The 27,596-nt window shown below is 34.8% G+C and overlaps 1 long non-coding RNA gene across 11 annotated transcripts in view; it reads right to left on the reverse strand.

Moving 5' to 3' along the window:
• The window catches only part of LOC120586611 (uncharacterized), a 696,355-nt gene that overhangs the window by 369,790 nt on the left and 298,969 nt on the right, over positions 1 to 27,596 (reverse strand). Inside the window, exon 1 of one of the 11 annotated variants that reach the window (XR_005648756.1) lies at positions 8,449 to 9,497. The exons of the other annotated variants lie outside the window; for them this stretch is intronic. This is a non-coding gene — a long non-coding RNA (uncharacterized LOC120586611). Of the gene's footprint in view, positions 1 to 8,448; positions 9,498 to 27,596 lie in introns of those variants that run through there. 11 annotated transcript variants of the gene reach the window in all.

A 27,596-nucleotide genomic window follows, 5' to 3' on the forward strand; every position in this document is an offset into this window, starting at 1 on the left:
GCTGGAGAAACAGGCACCACTGTCCCTCTGCTAAGCCCCACTTCCTATGTAGCCAGTGTGTCCAAAGTCATCTTTCCCTCCCCCAACACAGCCAAATCTAAGTCTGTATTAGCCTGGTAAAATCTGCTCGCTCCACCCTGGTAATTCACTGGGACCCCCAACCCCAAACTCACACAGCACTGGAGGCACTTTCAGCAGCAAACAGGCAACCTTAGCTCACATGCCAGTTGAGGCACTTTTGGCGGCCAACAGCCAGCCCCAGGATTCTCTGTAGTCTTTCTTGACCAACTGTCAGGGGTGAGCAGGCCCCAGATGGGCAGTGTGACTGGCCTCTGTGCGCTGTAAAGCCATTTGCTAAGTGGCCCAGGCTCAGCACTGGTGCGAAACCTGAATCAGCATTGACCTGGTAAACACACTGGCCCCACCCTGTTGACTCCCTGGGACCCGCCTTATCCATCTCAGTTACCACACCAGGTTCTTTCAGTGGCGGAGTCTATGGGCAGTTGGTTGGCAGTGGTGAGATGGGACATCACTTGTAAAATTCTTAATCTTTTAGCAGGAAATGAAATGGGACATCTCTTGCAGAGTTAATCTTTTTAGCAAACCTAGTTAAGTTTTCCTCCCTCCTTTCTTTGGAAAAAAGGCCCTCTCCCTCAAATCCTGATAATTGCTCTGGTGGCTCAAATCCAATGGGTCATCAGCCCATTGTTAAGCAGAAATGGTGTTAAGCCAGGCAGGGCCCTTAGAGTCTGAGCGGGGAGGAGACTTTAAGCCAAAGGTCTTTCTTTTTATTCTTTAAGAAACGTATTAACCAAGCCTGTTTCCCTTTATTCACTTAATAGGCAAATCAATAATAGAAATTAATAGATGTATAATTTAAATAACGAGTTGGCATTTTCTTTTCTTTGTCTAGGGACTGAGGTGGTACTTCAGCAGGAAACCCAAGACCACATCCTGACTGAGGCAGAAAGGGAAAGAGCTCCATGAAACCCTTGTAGGCAGGGACTATGGACGTTCTCAGCAAGGAGCAGATATGGAAGAAGAGACCTCCTTCCCTCAACATCCATGCTAATAATCAAGGGGTTCATGTCCCTTAGAAAAGAAGTAGGCAGGGAAGTTAGTTAGGGGGTTTTGGGTCTTCCCTGCAAAGACACTGAGGTCGTCCTATCCTAGAAGGGGTCCACCCTAATCTGCCTACAATTAAGCAAGCCAGAAGGCATTTTTTTTTAGCTCACACAAAGAAACCAGTAGTTAGAGATTTAGGTACCAGTGTAAGCCAGTCGCTCACACCTGCACAATGAAGACCCCAACGACCTTCAACTCATCTGAGTGTCATTATACCATTATTATAATATGATGCATATGCCCGGAAGTTCATTAATATCATTATAATAGACTGAATTCTGAGAACAAACATGTGCAGAAAGCAAAATGATGAATCACTGAGTCCTGTCAATCTTAATTGTCAATCAAGGAAGCCCACTCTTCTAAGAAAAGTAACCATCCACAGCAAATAGGGATAAAAACCCCCAAAGACTTTGTTACTAGGCCTTCTGAGCCATCCTTCTCTTGCTCAGGCCCGCTTCCATGTCTGGAAGTGTACTTTCACTTCTAATAAAACTTTTCTTTTCTACTGTATTTTGGTGTCTTGCTCAATTCTTTGTTTGAGACATCAAGAACCTGGACAATGCACTGTTACCCCACTCTCCGGTAACAGTGGCAGGCCTCAGGGTGTGCTGTGCCTTTTGCAGAGCTTCCTCAGGCTCGGCCATGGTGGCAGCCAACCTCAGTTCACAGCTGAGACTCTCCCACATACCCCATGTTCCAGTGCAGACAGCTACCAACTGCAGATCACTTTGCAGCTCCTGCCAGAGGAACTCGCGTAGGTCATAGGCAGCAGAAGACCTAGGCCTGCACAGGACCCCCTCACAAGAGGCCACAGGGCCAATATACCTAGAGGCTATCTTCAGACCATAACAGAGCATCATTCAAGTAGCCCCACAAGTAACACATTCAAAGGGTGCTTTTGGCAGGCACCAAAGCCCGCTTGAGTGAATCCCGATCTGCTGGGTCAGCTCCTGCACTACAGCTCTTATGCAGTAGGCATGGCCAATCCTCACAGCCAGTCAGCCTGAAGGTCAATCCCGCCTACTGACCTGCCAACAGCAACCAAGGCTCAACTACAAGAGGAAGCACATAGGGCCTATACAAGGAACACTCCTGGAGCCCTCGACTCAGGCAATCAGGGAGACTCCGCCACTGGGCCCTACAGGGCACCTAGTACATAAAGCCAACAAGCCAAGACAGGAAGATGTAAGAGATCTACCTAATACACAGAAACAAACACATGTACCAATCAATAATCATTTTAAATGTATTAAATGCTTCAATTAAAAGACATAGGGTAGCTGAATGGATAAGAAAACAAGACCCATATATATGCCGTCTACAAGAGACTCACTTCAGATTGAAAGACACACACAGACTGAGAGTAAAGGGATGGAAAAAGATATTTCTTGCTACTGGAAATGAAAAAAAAAAAAAGCTAGGGTAGCAATACTTATATTAGACAAAATAGACTTTTAAACAAAATAAGAGACAAAGAAGCACATTATATAATGATAAAGGGATCGATCCAACAAGAGGATCTAACCCATCTAAACATTTATGCACCCAGCATAGGGGCACCTAAAGCAAATATTGACTGATATAAAGGGAGAGATTGACAGTAATACAGTCACAGTAGGAGACTTAACACCCCACTGACACCAATGGATTGATCTTCTGGACAAAAAATCGACAAGGAGTAACAGCATCTTTAAATGTTACACTAGACCAGATGGATTTAATTGATAGTTTTAGAGCATTTCACCTCAAAGCAGAAGACTATACATTCTCCTCAAGTGCATATGGAACATTTTCCAAGAAAGATCACATGTTAGGCCACAAAACAAGTCTCAATAAGTTTAAGAAGAATGAAATCATGTCAAATGTCTTCTTTCACCACAATGGTATGAAACTAGAACTCAATTACAAAAAAAAAACCTGAAAAACACACAAATACGTGGAGGCTAAATAACATGTTACTATACAATAAATGGGTTAATAAGATTAAAGATACCTTGAGACAAATGAAAATGAAAACATAACTCAAAATCTATGAGACATAGCGAAAGCAATCCTAAGGGAAAATTAATAGCAATACAGGCCTACTTTAAGAAACAAGAAAAATATCAAATAAACAATCTAACCATACACCTAAAGAAACTAGAAAAAAGAATAGTGAACAAGCCCAAAGTAAGTAGAAGAAAGGAAATACTAAAAATCAAAATGAAAATAACAAAATAAGAGTGTAAAAAAACAATACAAATGATCAATGAAACCAAGAGCTAGTTATCTGAAAAGATAAACGATATTGATAAAACTTTAACTAGATCATCAAGAAAAAAGAGACAGGAACTAAATAATTAAAATAAAAAATGAATGTGGAGAAGTGACAACTGACACCACAGAAATACAAAGGATTATAAAAAAATATTATGAACAATTATATGCCAACAAACTTGACACTCTGGAAGAAATGAATAGATTCCTAGAAACATACAAACTTCCAAGACTGAATCAAGAAGAAACAAAAAAATCTGAACAGAATGATTACTACTAATGAAATCAAATCAGTAATCAAAAACCCCCAAGAAACAAAAGTCCTGGAAAAGATGGCTTCACAGGTAAATTTTACCAAACATTCAAAGAAGAATTAATGCCTATCTTTCTCAAACTATTCCAAAAGATCTAAGAGCAGTAAAGGCTCCCAAGTTCATTTTATAAGGCCACCATTACCCTGAGTCCAAAACTGGACAAAGATATTATGAAAGAAATATACATACGTACGTACGTACACACACACACACACACACACACACACACACACACACACACGCACACACATTCCTGATGAACACAGATTTGTAAAAATTCTCGACAAAATATTAACAAACTGAATTCAGTAATACATTAAAAAGATCACACATGATTACCACACATCATTGTTGAATAGTCACAGTTCAAGTAACGTGATACACACCACATAAACACAGTGAAAGATAAAAATGATATGATCATATCAATAGATGTCAAAAAAGCATTTGACAAAATCCAGCATCCATTTATGATAAAAACTTTCAGCAAAGTGGGAAAATAGAAAACATGCCTCACTATAATGAAGGCCATAGATTACAAACCCACAGCTAACATCATATTCAACAGGAAAAACCTAAAAGGGTTTTCCTTAAGATCAGGAATGAGACCAGGATGTCCACTTTCACCACATTTATTCAACATAGTATTTGAAGTCCTAGCCACAACAGACAAGAAAAAGAAATAAAAGGTATTCAAACTGGAAAGGAAGAAGTAAAACTGACATTATTTGCAGGTGACATGATACTATATACAGAGAACCCTAAAGATTCTACGAAAAAAACTATTAGAACTGATAAATGAATTTAGTAAAGTAGCAGGATAAAAAATTAATATTCAGAAATTGATTGCATTTTTACACACCAAAACAAACTATCAGAAAGAAAATTAAGAAAACAATCTCATCTACAATTGCAACAACAACAATAACAACGACAACGACAACGACAACAACAAAAATACCTAGGAATAAATTGAACCAAGGAATTAAAAGACTTATATTCAAAAAATTATAAGACACTGAAGAAAGAAATAGGAGGAGGTACAAATAAATGGAAGCATATACTGTGCTCATGGATAGGAAGAATTGGCATTGCTAAAATGCCCATAATACTTAAAGAAATCTGTAGATTCAATGCAATCCCTATCAAAATACCAATAGTATTTTTCACAGAACTAGAACAAATAATCCTAAAATTTACGTGGAATTACAAGAGACCCTGAATAGCCATGGCAAACTTGAGAAAGAACAACAAAATTGGAGGTACCACACTGTCTGATATCAAGCTATAATACAAGGCTATAATAATCAAAACAGCATAGTACTGGCATAACAACAGACACAAAGATCAGTGGAACAGAACAGAAAGCTCAGAAATAAACTCACGGCTATATGGTCATTTCATCTATGACAAAGGAGGCAAAAATATACAATTGGATAAACACAGTCTATTCAATAAATGGTGTTTGGAAAACTAGACAGATATATGCAAAAAAAATTAAACTGGACCACCTTCTTATGCCATATACAAGAATAAACTCAAAATGGATTAAAGACTTAAATGTAAGACTCGAAACCATAAAACTCCTAAATATAAGCAGCAAACTTTCTTATATTGCTCTTACTAACACTTTTTTCTGATATATCTTCTCGGGAAAGGAAAACAAGAAAAAATAAACAAATGAGACTACATTAAACTAAAACGTTTTGCACAGCAAAGGAAACCATTAACAAAATGAAAAGACAACCTACTGAATGTGAGAAGATATTTACAATGATACATCCAATAAGAGGTTAATATCCAAAATTTATACATATAAAAAATTCATACAACTCAACACCAAAAAGACAATTTAATTAGAACATTGGCAGAAGACCTGAAAAGACATTTCTGCAAAGAAAACATACAGAGATGGCCAATAGACATATGAAAAGGTGCTCAACATCACTAATCATCAGAGAAACACAAATTAAAAACCATAATGAGATATCACCTCGCACCTGTCAGAATTTCTATCGTCAATAAATCAATAAACAATAAGTGTCAATGAGGGTGTGGAGAAGAAGGAATCCTTGTGCATTGTTGGCGGGACTGCAAATTGGTGCAGTCACCATGGAAAACAGTATGGAGGTTCCTCAATAAATTAAAAACAGAACTACCTTATAAACCAGCAATTCCACTTCTGGGTATTTATCTGAAGAAATTCAAAACACTAATTTGAAAAGATATAAGCACCCCTATGTTCACTGCAGCATTATTCACAAGAGCCAAGATATGGAAATGACCCAAGTGCCCATCCAATAGATGATCAGATAAAGAAGAGGTGGTACATTTATACAATGGAATATGACTCGGCTATAAAATGATATCTTACCATTTGTGACAACATGGATGGACATGATAGGTAGAATGCTAAGTGAAATAAGTCAGACAAAGACAAATACCATATGATCTCACTCATATGTGGAATCTAAAGAATAAAATAAATGAATAAACAAAACAGAAGCAGACTCAGAGATAGAACAAACTGATGTTTGCCAGATGAGATGGGGTGCTGGGTGAAAAAAGGGAAGGGATTAAGAAGTACAAGTTGGTAATTACAAAATACTCATGGTGATATAAAGTACAGTATAGGGAATATAGTCAATAATATTGTAATAACCATGTATGGTGCCAGGTGGGTACTAGACTAGTTTACCTCATGCTAGCATTTCATCTCAGTATGAATAATGAAATAGTATGAAGAAAACTCTCAGTTTGGTGTGCTTAGATGTGTTTGAAATACAGATTATCATCTTTTTAAAAGGAATAAACTAAAATATAGCACTCTGTTCTGCCTTAGAGCAACTGAGAGGTGACTCTTAAAAGGCAAAAGAGAAGAAGCAGGAGCGAGAGGCTTGGCAGGATGCATATCTTCTGATGTAAGGGAACATTAAAGAACACTCAAAGTAGGAGGGTTGACTTTTCAGCAAAGGAATTCCCCACTTACGCAACCCCACAGTATCTTATGCATGTCTCAAAGTAAGTAACCATTTATCGTGTAATTATCTGTTTATATACATTTTCTCCTATTACACAGTAGTGATCTACTTGAGGAGAAAAGTTGTTAGATTCATTTTTGTTCAATAGTTGCTCAGTAAAATAGTCACTGAATGTATGACTTAACTTGTTAATTAATAACATCTACTACAATGGGGGAGACTAGTTAGCAGTTCCCAAAGGGATCTAAGTGTCTCACAGGCACTCCTACACAATGGAAGGAAGTGTTTAGGTAGAAGTGACTGGCCATTATGGTACTGGCAATGAATCTCTGAGACCTGTGCTGGGGATAAATGCTCTCAGTAAGCATAAAATATATTTAAAGTGTAAATATTTGTAAAATTTGTGTTTTTCTTTTTTACCATAACTTTAACAAGAGTCCTAGATAATATATTGTGGGAATATTAAAGAATAAGTAATTATTTACAGCTCAGAGAATTGAGGTAATTTTAGCAGAGGAGTAATATTTGAGGTGAATTTTGATACAAATAATTTAAATCTGTGAAGACAGAGTATTATACTATGATTTGGGAACTGACTGATGTGCAGACATAAGTGGAAGTATCTGTGAATGGGTGACATAAACATCAAAGGCCTTCCCAACTCACGGTATAGATATATTTGAAAAGCTGGCTATTAGTTGTTGAACTGTCCCTGTAATGGCAAACAAACCAGTAAAAAAAATAAATAATACCCCTTAAGAAACCCCATCAATGCATGAACATTCATTCATCCATTCATTTTTTCAATCTAATACGAGGACCTACTATGTATCTGCTTCTAAACTGTGCTGAGTACACTGAATATCAGAATGATCAAGACAGAATAAGCTCTCTGTCCAAGAAGAAGATTTAGATAATTAATTTAATAATTATAATGTGATGTATTCTATGTTAAGTGAAGTAGTAGATGTTATTGAACATATACCTATACGCTATTTATACGTTAAATCATTCCACAAATACGGCAGAACTATATTTGGATAATATAAAGTATTAGTGGTTTTTATTGAGCTTGAATTTCTTCTGATTTGGTCTTATCTACAGAGTAGATTGCCACATTAGGTATACTGTTTGCTGTTTAAAATCTTGCCTTTTGAACTACCTATCTAATTATGAATATAGCAAGCACAAATATATTTATTTCCTTAATTTCTTTAAGACTAGACATGGCAGCATTTTTCCTAACTTAGTGTTTCTTTTTCTATTAAGGTCTATTTTTTATTATAAATTGACAGCAACCTCAGGAAGATGACGGTGATGATGTATGAAACAGGAGAAAAAATGTGCTTTCTTTTGTGAGATTATATCTAAAAGGCTGCGAAAAGTAAAATCTTATTTGGACCAGTATATTGAACAAATACAACATAGGAGTTACAGAGGAAGTAATTATGGGCAACATCAATTCTTATTCTAATAAGCAAAGGTTTCAGTTGGTCTTTTTTGTTGTTCTTCTTCTTCAAACCCAAACTATAGTTTGTACCCTATCACAAATATTTCCTTCAAAATTTTAAACTGCACAGTGGATCTTCCTTAGAAACCAAAATTCTAGATTTATTAAAGCAGAAAGCATGCTATCCTCCCTCATTTCAACCCTCAGGATCTTTTTTCCTTCTTTTCATGAAAAAGTGTGCTTAACTAGAGCTGCCACAGGAAAGAAGACTAACAGGCTAAGATACTAAATGATCCAATACAAAAGACATTCATCTCACCAGATTTCATCTAGTTCACCATCATGGCTTTGTAGTCTACACAGTAGATGAAGAGTATCAATAAACTGCAAATAACATTTTATGTGAATTGCCTGAAAAACAATGAACAGAAATATAACACTTCTCTATTGCACAGAATACAATTAAGTATAATTATTAAAAAACAAAACAAAACAAAAACCCAGCAGCTGACTCTGCCCCATCACTGAAAGAAATGTGATAAGTTCAAGTAGTGTTAAATTTGGTGAAAATGTCCTCAGGACATGCAGGATGAGAGAACAAAAAGGTTTCATTCTCAGCTGTGGGACTCATGGCAGGTGTGCTATGTGGCTGTCATTTAAGTGCTCTGTGTTTAAATTTTCCCATCAATACTATAAATTATGTGTACATGTTGGTATTTTAGAGGTATATCACTTTTTGGATTAACTCGTGAGCTATCCTGAAGCAGGATGAACAAATTATGCTGCAAAAATAAGAATGTGAATAAATGCCAATTCTTCCCCAAACCTGAGATGAGATACCCTCGATCCTCTTCTAAGAAAATGAGATATAGGATGAGATGTGGATTAATCCCTTCTCTTTAGGATATCTTACTAATTAAACATATTGACATTCATTATAACAATAATAATTATTGAGCACTAACTATATGCAAGGCACTGTTGTAATCATTTCATATATATTATGTCATTTCATGCCCACCCAAAAACTATATTGCAGGTAAGGAAACAAAGGCAAAGAGAAATTAAGTAAATTGCTCAAAGTCAACAAACTAAAGGTAGTTAGGATTCAACTAGACACAACAAAGCCAATACAATATTAGAATATTCTGACACAAAAAGATGAAAGAGATCTAACCAGTACCTTGGGAAAATCATTCAGCTTTTCTGAACTTTAGGTCCCTCATCTAGAACAGAGGTCAGCAAACTTTTTCTATCAAGAAGCAGATCATAAATATCTTAGGCTTTGTAGGTCAAGAGGCCAAAATCAGGAATGTTATGCAGGTGATTATATAACAAGAGAGAAAACGAATCATACCATGCTTTTGACAATAAAATTACTTAATTTAAAGTTTTTAATTTTAATTAAAAGTATTTAAAATAAATCACATTGTTATTTTATTAACAAAAATTTTAAATGATAATAATTAAGCATATATTTTTTGCAATATAGGTCTATTAGCAAGAACAGAATTCTTTTTTAGAGGATAACATTTTGCTTGATTGGGGTTCAAAACAGTGTTCCTATCATGAAATGAACTGCAAATGTTAATCTGTAAAAAAAAACCTTCTTACCTCACAGGTCATATAAAAACCCCCAGCAAGCTGGATTTGGCCCATGGGCCACGGTTTACAAACCTCTGATGTAGAAAACAAAGTCACAGTACTAGGTGATTTCTAAGAACTCTTCCAACTTCAAGATTTTATGGTACTATCTTACTTTACAAGCATAATAATTTTGATTTTTCAATGCCTTCAGTACATACAGATAAAAAGTAAAATCTTTAAACCCTATACTCTGTATATTCTAATAATTAAACGAATAGATGAATGTAAATATTTATAATTATATTTGTCTGGCAGATTATTGTTATCTTAATTTTCTTAGGACAGTTTAGATTTTATTGCATTTTCACAGGCCCCTTTGAATGTCATCATCGAGGAATAAGCTTTCTCCTGACTAGACATTTCATTGGGTTGTTAGAAGCTGGGAGAAAATCAGTATAACATTACTGTGAAACAAGAGAAAAGTAAAGGCAACATCCAGGTAGCTTCCCTTCTGAAGGGAATCTATATGATTTAATTCCATATTTCTATGCTAATATTTAGTACGTTAAACTAATAGTCTAAATTCACACTTCACATAAATTATTGATGAATTTTTATATTTTAATACTGCTTTATTGTTGTTGTTATTATTATTACTGAAACTCTTATAGTCATGAGAATTTCTTAAAGAAGCTTCCAGACTCACTGACAGTTTTCACAGGAGACAGTGAAAACAAATGGCCTCTAGTATACATAGAATTTTTTCAACACACACAGAAAGTAGAGCTTTTTAACCGTTACTGAAAGCAAAAATATCAAGAACTTACTGACACGCATTCATTTATACGCAACTGCCTTTAAAAAAATTAAAAAGTTAATCTATGCATTTGAGGTCAAATGTCACTTTATCAGTTAAAGGTATAATTGATTACTTTTGCAATTATCAAAGTAATAGGAAAATTAACAATTCTGATGACTTCATGGAAAAATATACAAACTACTTAATGGTTCTAAATAACGTTGGCCCTCATAAAATTGTTACGTCTTCAAGAAGCCTCACTTTCTCCAAATTCTATTTTATATTTTGCCAGTACACTACACTTAACTTTTCAAGGTAAGCACAAATCAACAAACCAATTTATGCTATTTTATAAACAGGTCCTAATGGTTCTTACAAGGAAATATCTTCAATTTTGACAAGGGCTTTTTTCAACTTACAAATTTTTTGAATTGAAAAATATTGAAAAATTTCCCTCCTCTCGCAAACATACACAAACTAAAGTATTTAAAAAAATGGAAAACAATCCCACCACTTTATAATAAATTTTAACAGGAAGTGAAATAACCTTCCTTGTCCTTATAATTTCCCTCAGTCATCCCCTAAGATAACCACTTTGGAGTATATTATTCCCATTTTTTGAGATAGTATTTCACTCTGTGTCTCACTGGATTTCATCGAGTGTAAGATAAGAGAATAACTTATATTAACTATAACTTCCTATTTAAACTTAAAATATATTATGTGAATTTTTTCAGAACAGTATATGTGGATCTATTTTATGCTTTGTATAGTGGTAGCTAGATATAGTCTAATGTCACAATGTATTAAACCATTGGAAATCTAGTATGCTTTGAAATTTTTACTAATATGAATAAAGCTGCAATGAAAATTGTTATAATATATGTGAAAGTACTTCTTATGGAAAGATTACTAGAAGCGGATTACTGTATCTTAAGATATATTCTCTTACTTTTTTTGAAGACTTCTTTAAACATTTAAAGCATCAAGTAATTTTGTTAATAAAATAATAACTATTACTTAGCACCTAATATTCTAGGTAATATGGTATGTCCTTTGAATACATTAATACATTTCAATATACAAATGTTACTATACATAGAAATTCTGTTGGTCCAATTCTGAAAGAGCTTAATTGTCACACCTTGGAGTAGGATTGCGCTCCTAAGAACAACTGAAAAGTTTCTGAGTAGGGTAATGGCCCATCTTCTTCATTCAGAATAAATCATTTCTAGGAAGGGAAGAGAGGAAAGACTAATTCAGCTGCAGGGGAAGTATTAAATGGTATCTAGGAAGTTTGGAACCAGACGATGGAGGGCAATACTTGCAAAGAACTAACAAATACTAGGAAGGCTTAACAGAGAGCCTACTTCTATCCCGAAAACTGAAGCAAAGCGGCAGCCTTAGCAGGAGATAAGCCTCTCTCTTCAAGCATTATCTGTCAGAAAGTCAATGACAACCAGCTCAGAGCAAGAGCAGATTGCGGTGTGCTTTCTTATATTGCCTATTGTTTTCAGTGGCCCCCAGATACTCACTATTAAATTGGAGATGGTAGGGATGGGAACAACATGGGGCCAGTTAAAAAATAAACATAGTTTTCAGGCTTAAAAACTACGCATACTTGATAATTTTTGCTGTGGTTACTCACACATGGAAATGACCTGAAACAAATGAACTAGAAGCCAACCAAGTTTTTGAGCAAACTGTATTGCACGGATATAACAATAAGAAAAGAGAAGAGACAGAGCACAAGTAGAGCAGGCTTCTTCCAGCATGATGGCTCTATTCACAGAGATGGGTGAAGAATTAAGGCTTCTTAATAAATTTAAGATGCCTAGTGGACATCCAATGGAGAGAGCAAGAAAATGGTTATGTTTATAAGTCTGGATTCTAGATGATAGCTTAAGGTTGGGCTTGAGATAAAAATCTTGGAGTCATCAGCATATAAATGGTATTTAAAACTATTGGATTGAATGAACTCATCTAGGGTGTATACTGGAGTAGAGAAGGGGGAGCTAACAAAAATGACTGAAAGTCAGCAAGGTAGGAGAAAAATCAGGAGAGCATGAGGTCATAGAAGGTATGACATCGCACACACACAAAAGAATTAGATTATATTTTGAAATGCTTCTGAGAAGTTGAGTAGAATGAGAACAGGTCTCTATCCCAGGGTACTGATAATGTCCTACGACAAGGAAGAATAATAAATAGATTGTTAATCATATTATGTTATGATGTAAAGTCAAATATTTGTTAAAAATAATAAAAATGTTCCCCTTCTTGTCCTCAATGGTAGCTAGATGTAAATGCTTGAAAGACATAAATAAATTTAAAATTTTAAGTTGGAAGAAAGTTTAGAGATCATTTTTCTAATTTAATGGACAAGGAAACAAATTTGAAGAGATGAAATAACTTGCTGGAGCTCCAAAGCTACAAAATGGCAAAAGTGGGGCTGTGATACTGGTCTAACTCATAGAACAGGGCTCTTTGCCTTAAAAGAAAATGTACATTTATTGACATACAGTTTTGTTCATTTTTCCAAAATGTTATTTTAGAGACCAAAACCCATTCAACACCTGATGTGCTGATCTCAACGAATTTTATTTCGACAAGCATATTCTCAATATAATTTTGTTTCAACATTAGAAGTGCAAATAGAACTATAATTTAATTTTTCAGATTGTTCTTTCCTGTTGTATCATATATTTTTCACCTCATGGTCCAAGATACAGCAAACGTTCAACAAACATGTATTAAATGAGAACATTATTTTCTTATACCTATCATTTAGCATTCATCTAGGTACATACACTATTTTAAGCTACATTAGAATTTAGATATAGATCAGTGTGTTTTTTAGATCTTCAAGAAATAAGTTTATGAAAACACTATCATAGGGAAAAATAGCATTTCCAAGTAGGGTAGGAAAAAAGTAACAGTATCAGAAATATAAAAATAGACCATATATTTTTCTTGTGGAAAAAAGCACATAAGAATAGAATATTTGTAAAAATAGGAGTCAGAAAATATTATGGCCCCAGAATCACATCATTCATTGTCTATAGCTTTTAAAAATGTAATTAAAAGAAAGAATATTTCCACTATTTATCTATTACAGTTCCTAAAGTAAGAAAAAATGAAATACTGCCATTTGTGACAACATGGATAAATCTTGAGAGTATCATGCTAAGGGAAATAAGTCACATGGAAAAGGACAAGAATCCTATGATTTCACTTATATGTAGGATATAAAACAAAAAGCAACAAATAAGCAGATAAAACAAACAAACTCATAGATACAGACAACAATATGGTGGTTACTAGAGAGGAAGAAGGGTGGGGAGAGGATGAAGAGGGTAAAGGGGCCAAATATATCATGACAGAAGGAGACTAGACTTTGTGTGATAAGCACACAATGTAATATATAGATGATGTATTATAGAATTGTACACTTGAAACATATAGTGTATTAAGCCATGTCTCATCAATAAATTTAATTAAAAAATATTGACAATACCAAGTGTTGATAAGGATGTGGAGCAACTAGAACTCATATATTTCTGTTGGAAATGCAAAATAATATAGCCACTTAGTAAAACAGTTTGGCAGTCTCTTATAAAATTAAACATACATACAGTAACTTACCCAGCAATCCAACTCCTGGATGTTTACCTTAGAGAATGAAAACTTATGTTCACACAAATGTTTACATCAGTTCTATTCACAATTGACCCAAACTGGAAACAACAACAACAATCAAAACAAAATTAAATGTCTTTCAATGGGTGAATGGATAAACAGCCTGTGGTATATCCATACAAAGGAATGCTACTCAGCAATAAAAAGAAACAAGCCTTTGATACATGCAACAATTTGGATGAGTCTTAAATGCATTATGCTGAGTAAAAGAAGCCAGCCTCAAAAGGTTACATACTATGTGACTTCATTTATATGACAATTCTCAGAAAGACAACACTATAGTGATAAAGAAGAGATCAGCAGTTATCAGGGTTGGTGGTTGGGGGAGAGATAAAAAGATAGTATAAAGTTCTTTGGGGTGATGGAACTGTTCTGAATCCTAATACTGATGGTGGGCATTACACAAATCTACACATGTGTTAAAATTCATAGAACTGTAAACAAACAAAAAAATTATAAAAGTCAATAAAAATGTTCAACATTTTCAGGAAAAAAAAGGGAAGCAACAGGCTTACATATTGAATATTAAAAAAATGGATTCACAGAAAACCATGGCTTTTCCTACCAAGAAGATAATATAGTAAGAGATGATATTGTTGGTGAAAAAGAAATGCAGTTCTGCTTCTGCCATTGGTTGACCAAAATGAGAATATTAACATAGCAACAAGCATTTAAAAATAATCCTCCTTATTCAAAATTTGGTCTCTATAATTTATTACAGTCATTGCTGCTTGAATCAAGAATAATACTAGTGCTTGAATTTCATAAGTATGACAAGCCTTAACAACAAAGTAAAGACTATTACTTAAATGAATACACTATTATATTTGATAAAGCCCTAATGATACTGTGAATAGAGTACTCAATTCAATTGTGCCTCCGAACCCTGTAACTGTAACCCATTTTCACTGAAATTTCTTAAAAGTTTTCAAATGTGTATTCCTTTGTTATTGTGGTAAATATACATAAACATAAAATTTACCATTTCAACCATTTTTAGGTGTACAGTTCAGTGGCATTAAGTACTTTCACATTGTTGTGCAACAATTACTACCATCTACCCCCACAACAGTTTAATCTTCCCAAAATGAAACTCTGTACCCCTTAAACAATTAACTACCCATTCTTCCCTCCTCCCAGCCCCTGGTAACCTCTATTCTACTTTCTGTCTGGGCTGTTTCCACCTTTTGACTATCAATTGTACACCCCTTTGACAATGCTGTCAGTCACCATTTTTCCCCCATAAATCAGACTAAAGGCGTATTCTGAAACTTTTTAGCAATGCAGGACCTTTCATTTACAATAGTCGGATTTAAAGAGGACTTTTAAATTTGGTCATTTATGTTTAGTTTCTAATTGATTATTATGGTAATAACAATTTTATGTTTATCAAATATCAAATATTTATTCCAGTTTGGTCATTAGTTTAAGGTGTGTGTGTGTGTGTGTGTGTGTGTGTGTGTGTGGCGTGTGTGTGTGTGTGTGTGACATGCATGTCTGTATGATGATATACAGACAAAACTGTATTCTGCATAATGTTAAAGCTTTATTATTGTCTGGTTAGAAAGGTCGTCATTATCCAAAAAAATGATTTTCCAGTGTGAAGCAGCGTGTTAAACTTAACTGAATTGAAAACGTTAAGATGAAATATAAGTTTGGTTCCTATAAGAAAGCATGTAGCTAAATTCTACTTCTGACAATTTAAAGCAGAATATCTGGGGTGGGGCCAATGACACTGGTATTTATTTTTTAAACTTTATAGGTGATTTTAACATTTAGCTAGGATTTGGAACCTCTGGGCTAGAGGAAGAGATTCTGAATTAGGGAGAGGTAGGGGAAACAAGTGAAAGTAAATGGAAAAGGCAGTTAGGGCATGGAGCATACAGAGATAAAGGGAAGAGAAATTTATAATGGTAAATGGCAGAAGAACCAATCAAGCTGAGAGAAATGAAGTAGCCTTATAGTTAAAAGCAAAAGAGCAGAAGAGGTGTCAGTTACCGGCATGCCTCGTTTTATTGTGCTTTGCTTTATCTCATTTACAGATGTTGCACTTTTTATAAATTGAAAGCAAGACATTCTATCAGCAAAAAGGCTACAACTTTATTGCAGGGGTCTGAAACCTGCAATATCTCTAAGTTATGACTGTATAGGGCTAATTAACATCTAGATTCTAAAGAGCTGCAGGTTCTGAAAGATCATAAGCCATAAAAATGGCTCGAAGAAGTCATAAGGTGAGAATAAGGTAAACAGGTAAATATTTAGAGGGACAGATTATAGAATTTTGGAAATACCATTTCTTTATTGTATATAGTTTTTGTTCCATTTAAATGTTTATACTAAGTGAGCTGTGTAAGTGGAATGTGAATTTATCATCTAAGTAAACACTTATTTTTATATACAAAATCATAGTTTGAATATATTCATTGACCTACTTGTTTCTCTTGGCTATTCATACTGATATGACAAGAGCTCTGTTTGAGCTATGTTAATCCATCACCAGTAATTAAAAATGAACCATCTACCTCACAATCTCCATCTCTCAATCATTCCACAAGAACTGAAGGGCTGCCTGAGCATTAAAAATGACCAGGACATTACACCATAGTAGCAGACTATAAAGAAAAAAAAAATTCTCAGCAAGAATATCATATCATTCGAACTTGAGGTAAAATCTGTTCATTATGAGATACACCACCATTAAAATTAATTCATTGATCAAAAACAAACAAAAGGAAAGATATCCCAAGAGCACCTTTTCTTTCTTTTCCCTTTCCTTTGCAAAAAGAAAAGAACTGAAATGAACCATAACCACCCAGAAATAAACACTTAATATTGTATATTTTGAATCTTGCTTTTTCTGTTAACATTTTTGTGTCACTAAAATCTCTTCATGAATATTATTTGTTTTTCTAACTACCTCTCTATTATTTCACATCTTTCTACCTAGAGTTACTGTTCTCTCCAGATTAGAGGGGCACTGGTAGGAGTCACATAACAAAAACAAGAATTCACATTCTCTTTCTGCATAAATCTCGTAAACTTAAGGCACAAGGCAGAGAGGGGGACCTATACGTTTGGGTGAGCTTGCCATGATCAGCTGCTTATTAACTTCTTCACACTTGTGAGCATGTTTTAAAGAGAGTTTTCAACAACGGTAAGTGGTTCACTTTGAGTCAGTATTCTCTAAATGGAAGAGGACAGCTAGCTGGCTGGAAGGGCCAAGCAGACCCAGCCCACCAGGGGAGGACTCATGAGGGACCAGGAAAGACTTGTGTGCAAAAAAAAAAAAGGCTGGGGTGTCAAATACAATTTTTTTCTTTATGCTTCCTATACCCCTAACCAAAAACCTTCTTCCATTCATTCCCCTTTTTGATTTAAGAGGAGAAATTTCCTCTCTCTGTCTCTCTCTCTCATCTTTTTCTCTTAAAGATTCTCATAACTGACTATAACATGAAGTATATATGTTCATCATTAGTTGGGGTTATCATACTACAACTTTCATGTGTTTTAAATTTATTTTGCGGTGCCTCTGTCCTCTGTCCACAAGAGCCAGCTCATTGCCAGGACTATGCTGTCACGGGATCTAGAATGCAACATCTTTGGGAAATATAGCACCTCGTGCTGTATGGTCCTCGCTAGCCTATTTCCAATTTGGATGCTCTGCCCATGTCATTAGCTCAAGTCTATTCAAGTACATTATAGGGAGACCGTTAATGTTTTTATACAAGGCTTCTGGGTCTGCCCCTTCAATTATTTAAACTTCTATGAGTTCTCTGTTGGGAATATAGTCCTGAAACCTTATCCTGCAGGGTTTTTTCTTTCCCACCTTAGTAAGTGAGAGAAATAGAAGCCAGAATGTCTAGTGAGATTTACAACAAATAGAGAAGAATAGGACAGATCCCCAAGGAGTTTAAAGTGAGCAGAAAAATTAAGTGACCTGGACCAGGGAGAGTTAGTGAGAGCTCTTGAAGGGTAGAATGAGGAAAAGATAGGAGAAACACCGCGGTTAGCAATAATGGGGAGATTGTGTATATGAGAGAGATGGCAAAATGAAAAAATTCATAAGAAGGTTTTTGTACATTTGTAGGTTATATATTCTGAGAAACTACAGTAAAGGATCAAACTACTTTTAATAATTTTTGCCTGCTCAACTATGAGCTTTTTGTAATGTGCTTCCATGTATGAACCTGCATCATGAGTCAGCTTCGTACACACATACACACTCACACATACACATATAATACTTGTTAACATCATAGAGCTCAGAAAATATTTGTTGAATAAACAAATCAATCTATTTAGAGTATATACTTTATAATAGAAGTTGAGGCAATACAACAAAATTAAAACTTCTGTTTGATGACTTTTTCTCAGGCTGCTTTTCCGAGAAATAAAAGGTAGTGATTTAAAAAATAATTTTATATATTCATTTTCAAACTTATTTTCATAATATCTACTATAACTAGTGAAACAGTAAAAAATGTTTTTAAAAATAATCTTCCCAGAGTCCTTTTTTGTTCTTAACCCTGTGAGACACCCACTGTGGAGAATATGGTACATATTCTTCTATAGCTTTTTTCATGTTCATACAAACACATTTATTAACAAATATTCATTACCCTGAAGATTTTCTCTTTTCACTTAACAAATTATGGTCATCTTTGCAGGTCAATAGCAGTAAGTATAATTCATTCTTTTCCTAGTGTCTGTATAATCTTCGAAAATATCTACCTATACCACATGGTAGACATGTAGTCGAATTAATGATTTTAGTATCTTTTTTAAAAAAAATCATTAAAATTTTATTAATTTTCTATACAGGATACTTAACAAACACTAAATACCTATCTGGTACCAGTTTCAGTGACTGGAAAAATTAGCTAATTACTTATGGTTCCTTCCCTCAAGAAATTCACTAATATGGGAGATAAAACAGTTAATTTTTTTTTAATTTGAAAGAATCTGCTCAGAGAATTTATAATAAAAAATACTTTTAAAATAAATCTTTAAGAGAAGTAATTTATCAATGGCAAGTCATTCTCAGTCATTGTTTCCAGTGTGTGAACAGCACTTAGCAGCAACAGAGTACTGCCCTATACGGCAATTCAAAAAAAACAAATTTTTACCCACTAGGACTTTAGATAAAGCACCTTATTCCTAAGACCTCAAAGTGATTTACAATTCTATTAATACTATACTTTTAAGGTAATAGTAATAAATGCTATTTATGAATGTTCTCTATTCCATTGGGGTCTTAGAACTCTAAATACTTACTTTATGTCATTTAAATTCTTTGCATACCATCTGTAAGAGAGAGAAAAGAGTCCTCCTCTACAGATAAGGAAATGATAGAAAGACAAAATTGTTTGCCAATGCCTGAATTAAGTCTCAAGATAGTCAGTCCTATGCTCTTTCCTTTCAGTTACACTCACTGCCTCCCTAGTAGTAACTGCAGTGATGATGTAGATAATATTATATTATTAACCAGAGTCTCATATAGCATGATAATGTCAGTACTTATTAAAAAATAAGAGCAAACTATTTCACTATCTGCTACAAGGGCTTACAAATAAAACTTCACTGATAGGTTTTCTAGGAGGGGTGAGTCTAAGTTAACTCACTGAGCAGCCAGTATAGTCGGACCCTCCACTTTCCAGAATTAAACAGATGTAGTATTAAGTATGTAACCCAGGTTCACAGCTGTTCCTGCCGGCCCTAACCAGAGAGAACAGAACTCTAATAGTAACAACAATGGGACTGATAAAAATGTTAGACATATATTGATTATTGAATGAGGCCTTACAATATTTAAATAAGGTAAGCAAAGAGCAGTACAACTATAGCAAAAGTTAAGCAAATTTCATATGGTCAAGTTAGTGCAACTGCAAACAAGTAAACAACTGCGAAAAATTCTAAATCTTCTAATATTTAGTAACTATGACATGAGCGAACTTATTTTACTACATCTTGAAGACATTTTATCATCAGAGGTTTATAACTCTGAGAATCTGATCCTATCCAGAAGACTGACTTCATTCTATATTTAATTTCTCATGACTTCCTGAAAGAATGCCAGTTCAGTATGGCTTCCTCTTTTTTCCAGTTGACTCAAAGAATGGTGCTTTCAAAATGCCATTTGGGGTACATGAAGGGGTGCATTTAGAGCCAAATGTGCTGCAACCTGGAGTGTAAACTATTGTTCTTCAGAAACATGTGCCTAATTCCCTGGAAATTTACTGTTTCAAAGAGTCACAAGTCTCCTGATTGCTTCTCATCAGTCTTGAAGAGATTAGATAAGCTTCTCCCCTCTTATAAAAGCTTTCTCTTCATTTGAAATTCCTTTGAGAACAAAACATTGAACCAGAATTGGATTTTTAACAAAATATCATGAGTTTTGAAAACATTTTTTTTCTTTCCTGAGGAGACCTAGAAATTCAAAGAATATAACACACTTTCTGATTTAGGACTACTAGCAACATATTGCAAAGAGCAAAGCTGAGCCAAAGAACAAAGTCCCTTCTGCGTAGCAGGAAGGATGTTTTTCACTGAATTATTTTAGAAGACTTGAGTGGACTGCTAAGAGTTTTCACACAGAAAGACTTGAGGTCGACTTCAAGTAGAGGGCAAAAACAACACCAGAACCATAACATGCAGGCATTGCTTCTAATTACTGTAAATGTGTTATGTATACTGTTGCTATTCTGCAGTGACAGTTGGCTTTAGAATAATTGTTTAAATGTATCAATATAGAAAATAACCACCTCAGAAATGGAGGTGTTTACATGCAGTGCTGCTAAAGTTGATACATGGAAGAAAATTCAGGATCATGTTTGCAGTGGGTCCTACCATCGACAAGTATTTCAAACCTCTCTCTTCACCCTCCCTCCTCTCTCTCTCTCTCTCTCATTCTCTCTCTCATTCTCTCTCTCTCTTCCCTCCTCCATTACTACTCTCCAAGGAGTTCACTTCTAATTTAGTCCTCAGTAGTCATTAGAAAACAATACTAATAATTCTTGAGTATGTTTGGACTTTCAGTTGGCATTTTTTAGTAGCAATAATGACGAGCACTTTTATTGACCTATATCACTGATCAGGCTTATAAGGCTTCAAATAAGGTAGACTTGAGAAGGAAAACTGTAGGCCTTATTACTTCTTATTGGTCTAATGAATACAATGACTTTACTTCTTTCACTATCAAAGGTGTTTTCAAGTATGATCTGGGTTAATGCACCACTATCACATGTAACTGGGGTCTTGGACACAGATACACAGTGAGTCAAGATGAAAGGATAGTGCATAGATTTGACTAATCTTCCCAGCTTCTCATTTCTCAAAGAAGGAAACATATAGGGAGCATGGTATTTATTTCCACACTAGATGATATAACTTAATTATAAAAGCAACTTCTCAACATATGCTTTCTTCTTTGGAAGTCTGTGAGAGCACGCCTTACAATTCTTTGCCAGGTAAGGAGCTGAGGTGTGCAGACCACAGAAGACTAGCATCCAGGAGAAGAGAAGACTGGGAGATGGGTGGAATAATGGGAAGAGCACTTGAGGTCAGAGAGATCTGTGTTTGAATCCTGGGTCAGGCTTTTACTAAAATATGTAGGGCAATTTAATTTCACTGAGCCTGTTTCCTAAATTATAAACTAAGAATTATAACATCTATCTTGAGTCACTGTTGTGAGAATTAAATGTAAAAGGCTTGATGCAGAGAGGGCACCTGCTAAATGTAACTTTTTCCTATCTTCCTAACTCGTTTCAAAGTTTTTCAGACATTAGAACTATTAGAGAACTAATGACCTCTGTGACCATATGAGCTAAGGCGATAACAAAAATGCGATAGATAAAAAAACTAATAGATAGTACAGAGTTTGAATCAGTTAGGTCTGGCATCAATATAAACTCACTTACTGGCTTTGCAATCTTGGATGTTACTTAATATTTTTGGAGCTCAGTATTTTCATTATAAAATGGAAATGATTTCTATTTTGTAGAGAGATTGCTGAGTGTGATAGCAAGGATTAGAGACAACTTTTATAAAGCATCTGATACATTAAGTAAGCAGGCTGTGAGTAATATATAGTGCTCAGATTTTTATTAATTAAAGTTTGTCGACTCATCTCCTATAGTAAATATTGCTTTTTGTACCAAAGACCTTGGAAGGGTTATGGCAGGGACCTTGATCACAGATTAGCTGGTTGAGCTGTGTTAATCTAGCTCCTAAGAGTCGGGGTTGCAATTCCAGCACTAAGATTTAAATGTATGACTTGAATAGGAAGTCTAGGCCTGAATTTTGTTCATTTCCAAGATGAGTAGCCTTGAATAAATAATTCCTAAGGTTCTCTGTAGCTATAATATTTTACGATTCTAGTGTCTTTTCACTGAGTTACAGCAGATAAATCCTCATCTCTTTAGAGCTTAACCTACTTCTCATGGCTTAATTTTCAGATTCCCTTTACTCTATTTCTTCTTTAATTGCAAAAGAGGATAATTTCCATCACTTTGCAAACAAACCAATGTCTCTATTCTGACTTAGTGGCATTTCAGGATATTAATGCATCACACTTTAAAACAGTCTGGATTGTTTTTAATCCAGAAATTCAGTAACATTGTAGGTAGTAATGAGAATAATGATGATTCATTTTCAAGGCTTTCTATGCCTCCAGGCCCTTGGTCATTACATGTAATAGAATACACCAAATTTAAAAACAAGATTAAGGTTTAACAGTTAAAAATACATTCTAGGAGTAAAACACATTTTTGGTATTCATTCCTATATCACACGATAGACATTTAAAAATAAACAAAAACAAAAGATCCATTAGCCAACAACAGAATTTTAATAATTATTAACTAGAAAGGAAATAAAATTAACTTGACCTTATCTTAGAAGGCTGTCAGAGATCTACTTTGATTATGCAGATAGGAAATATGTTGAGAATTATTAGACCTCAGTTTTAGAAGTCCAAACCATCCTCAAAATGAGAAGTAAACCTTCAGTGAGAATTCAAAATAATGTGTGGATGCTATGAGTTGTACGTACTAGTTACCTCTGAATTATTTTGATCTTGTTCTATTCTTGAGCCATTCTTCAACATATATATTTTTATTCTTCCCCCTACCCCAACATCTACTATGTGCTTTTCTAGTATGTTCAGAATACCATCTAAAGTCCTCATCCTGGATAATTCTCTGACCTCACCTCCACTCACTTTCCTCCTCTGCTCACTTTGCTCTAGCCACTCTTAAATCCTTTTATTTCCTTGAATGCACAAGTTTGTCCTTGCCACAGGGTTTTGTCCATGCTGTTTCTGTCTGGAGCTTTCTCTCCCTCACATGCTTCCATCCCCACCCCACATTTTTCACCTGGCTGATTCTTCCTTGTCCTTCAACTCTCAAATTAAATGACACTTCCTCTGGGAATTCTTTTCTGAGCAGCTAGTGGACAGTATAATAGATTTCCCTCATTGTCATCTAGCATACCTATTAGCTCTTCTCACGAACTATAATTTGTAATTTGTAATTATTTGTTTATGTATTCAATGTCTGATTCCCTTAGGAGACTATAAATTCTATGAGAGTTTTAAAGGATCATTTCAATATTACTAATATTAAGCATGATTGAATAATGAATTAATGATTCTATTATGATAGACTGTAGAATTTAGAGATGTAAATTAAACATGGAGTCTACATCTAAAAAATTTACTTTCTATTAAAAGGCTAAGGCATGCACATAAATATTGTTTAAAAACAAAGAAGGTAATTCATGCATCAGAAAACAGTGTGGATGTGTACTGTATTAGTTTCTTAGGCTGCAATAATAAATTACTACTAACTTGTTGACTTAAAACAACAGAAACTTATTCTCTCCCAGGTTTGAAGGCTAGAAGTCCAAAAGCAAATTGTTGGCAGGGCCACTGTGGTGCTAAGTGTGCTTGGTGAGTACAGGAGAGTGGGTTATTTCTGACTAAGCCAGGGAGAGAAGGTTTCATGGAATTAATAGAAATAAAACTAATGAAGGTGGGGGAGAGAATTTGGACTGAGTGTACAGCATATTACACCATAAGATCAAGTCAAAAATGGGGATAGAATTACAATGGGGTTAGTTTTACAATGTCATAAATATTGGTTAGGAATTGTTTGGTAATTAATATAGAATTACTAAAGTTTCATCTGAACAAAAGTGACGTGATATTGGGGCTCCTGCTACAGAAAAGCTAATGGGGCAAAAGTGTTCAGGATGGTCTCCCTTCCCCTGTCTCTTTCAACTAGAATATTATTGCAGGCAATATAAGATGCAAGCCTGACTAAGACAGAGATATCAAAGAGAGAGAATTAATAAGACTTGGACATTTATTAGACACCTGGTGGGGAATGGGGAGGTGGGAGAGGCAAAAAATGATCTGTTTTGAGTCAAGAGACTTGGAGAATTGAGGCGAAGAAAATTAGGATAGTCAAAAGGATGATGATTTTTAACTGAGAGGATAAATTCAATATTGATGTACTGACTCTGAGAAACGAATGTGATATCTAGTTGAAGGTTTAAATAAGGACATTGTAAATATAGGACTGGAGTTTGGGAGAGATATCAAAACCTTAAGATATAGACGTGTGAGTTATCGATAGTGAAATAACTGAAGTCATGCAACCTTGGAAAGCAGTGTTAAATCATCAGAAGAGTATGAATGTAAAGCTTAACAGATATATTCATATCTCTACCATTTACCAATATGACCTGGGACAAATTGCTTAATTTTTCCATTTTCTCATATATAACAAGGGGGGAAATAATATTATCCTTAGTCAGGATTACACGAGTTGACTATTTAAAATGTCTATCACCTTCAGATTTGCTTTCATATTCTGGTGGCATGAGTCCCAGTAAGAAATACTGTATTTATTTTGCAATCCATTATCTTAAAAATATGTAACATACTCTTTCTATAAATTATTTTTCTTTTGATTCTATTGCATTAAAAGCACATTGACTCTGATCCTCAAAACTAATTTCATTACCTACAAATGGGTTGTAACCCATACTTTGGAAAACTGGCCTCATCCAGCATCTTATACTCAAATCACACCATTTCAACTCATTGTTCCCTCAACTTTCATTTTTATTATCCCCTCTGCTTGGCTTGTTTGTTAACATATTATTCCTTGATGGTACAGAAGAAATAATAACCATTTACTTCCTCTATTCTAACCATGTAACCTTTTGTCTATAAAAAATACTTATCTATTGCCCAGATTATGAACTTCCCGATGATAGGAAACAGATGTTATTTATCTATGTATACTGGTGAAATGACCTGTTCCTAAGAGGAATAGAATAAAATTTAATTCATTATTATAGAGAAAAGAGAGATGAGAACATTACCGAGTCCCTACTTCCAAGGCCCTGCTCTGGCATTCTCACGCTTCAGTTTTTCCATCTTCTCTATATGTCAAAGAGTCCATGGAATTTTTAAGGCAGAACATGTCTCTTTGTTTGGGACATGAAGACTTAGGCCACTAAGGCCACTAAATTTTTGTATACAGTGACTTGAAGTTCTTCATGGTGGGGGCTGGAAGGTCTGAAGGAGATAAAATTAATCTGAGGAAGAAACTAAGATGTATCTAGGACTTAGCTCTGGATAAAATAATAGATTCCTACACTGGTCTCTTTGGATTGCTACATGACAGAATCCAATAAAGAAAATGAAATAAATTAACAGGGCAAGTATTTAATTTTAAATTACCAAAGTTTATTTCGTTTTTTTCAAGCTCTAAAAACTTTTCACTAACGGAAATGACCCCTGGCAACAGTGACATTCTGACACCATGTGTGATGTACACACTCTTACTAAGTCTGAATTCCATGTCACAATGGCTCTGTTCATATTACTAGTTTCATCATGCCTCTAAGCCCAATTAGACTACTGAAGTTTCTAATGGTCTTCTGTCTACTTTATAAATCATCATAAAGAATATTAAGTCAACCAAATAAATTCGTTTCTATGTGACTTATTGCATAACCAGAGGCATGATATCAAAATGTAGAGGAAAAGTGGAAAAAAAAAAAAAACTTTTTTAATAACAATAAATGTTTTCAGAATGCCCCTTTACATATGAATTCTGGATTACTTGGTGGAGGAAAGTACAATTCAACTGGTTTCATAAAATGAGCCAAAAGCAATACATTCCTCAATCCCTGAGTGTAAAGGAAACAAAGCCCAGAGTCCAAATTCAAGTCTACTCTCAGGTCTAGATGGCCAAGAATGATCTGCATTGGTGGTCAGCATGGCTGGGTAACTTGCATGCCATACAAGGGGTTTCAATTTACTTTTTCAAAATGAGATGATAGAACTTTTATTTCTTATATCCTTTCTACCTACAATGTTGGAAGATGCTTTGCCCTTAAATACCTTTCACCTCAATTTTTTAATCTCGAAAATTGTGAAATATGTTTATAAAGTTCTTTGATGTCCTTAAATGATATTCAACATGATAAGAGTACTACTATCCACTAAACATAAATTTCATCATTTTAGTTTTGCCTCACAGGCTAAGTTTTATGAGAGCTTTAATTTGCATCACCAGAAGCTGATTTAATAAAAAATAAAGGAACCTCTCTTGGAAACAAATTAAAATTTGTGGGTGAAGGCAGAGAACCTTATGTGGAAAAAAAAAAGGAAGCTAGATTTAGAAGGGTTCAAATGATTCTGAGTTTTAAAGAATGCTGTGGCCTTATTAGTGCTGAGAACAACAGTCCCAGCATTTTATGCACTGAAAGGAGAAGTTTCTAATGGCAACTTCCCAAATCCCTGGCCTCTTGACCCAATAGCTATTGTACCATTTCCCCCATTCCTTGAAGCACAATCTACTGCATGGCAATTAAACAAACAGTTGCAGAGCATCATCCATCCTGGAGTTAAGAAAATTTATCTTTAGAGATAACTCCAGTGTATGGGATGAAAGACACAACTTAAATAGAAAACTACTGAAGACCATTTTACAGACAGAAGAAAAATGTTATGAATGGGCATGTCTCATTTTGGTCAGGAGAAAGAAGTGTAAATTCAAAGGGAAACACTGGGAGACTAATACTTAATGATATATGATAAACGGTAGGTTTGTCTCTGAGAAATTCTTTTATAATTATCTTCCTGACTGTCAAAAACTTTATTCGACCCCTCTTCACAATAAGTATTTTCTGACAGAATGAATCCTAAAGCCTTGACTTTTAACAAGTTTTGTAATTGTACTAATAACAACAGCTATTTCTTGATTACTATTATTATGCCCAAAACAGAGAATTATAAAAATGAATAAAAAATAGACCCTGCCTTTAGGGAACTTACCATCTATGGGTTTAAACTGTGGTAGTTATGA

Source organism: Pteropus medius, unplaced genomic scaffold, assembly GCF_902729225.1.
Source record: "Pteropus medius unplaced genomic scaffold, Ma_sr-lr_union100, whole genome shotgun sequence".
NCBI lineage: Eukaryota > Metazoa > Chordata > Mammalia > Chiroptera > Pteropodidae > Pteropus > Pteropus medius.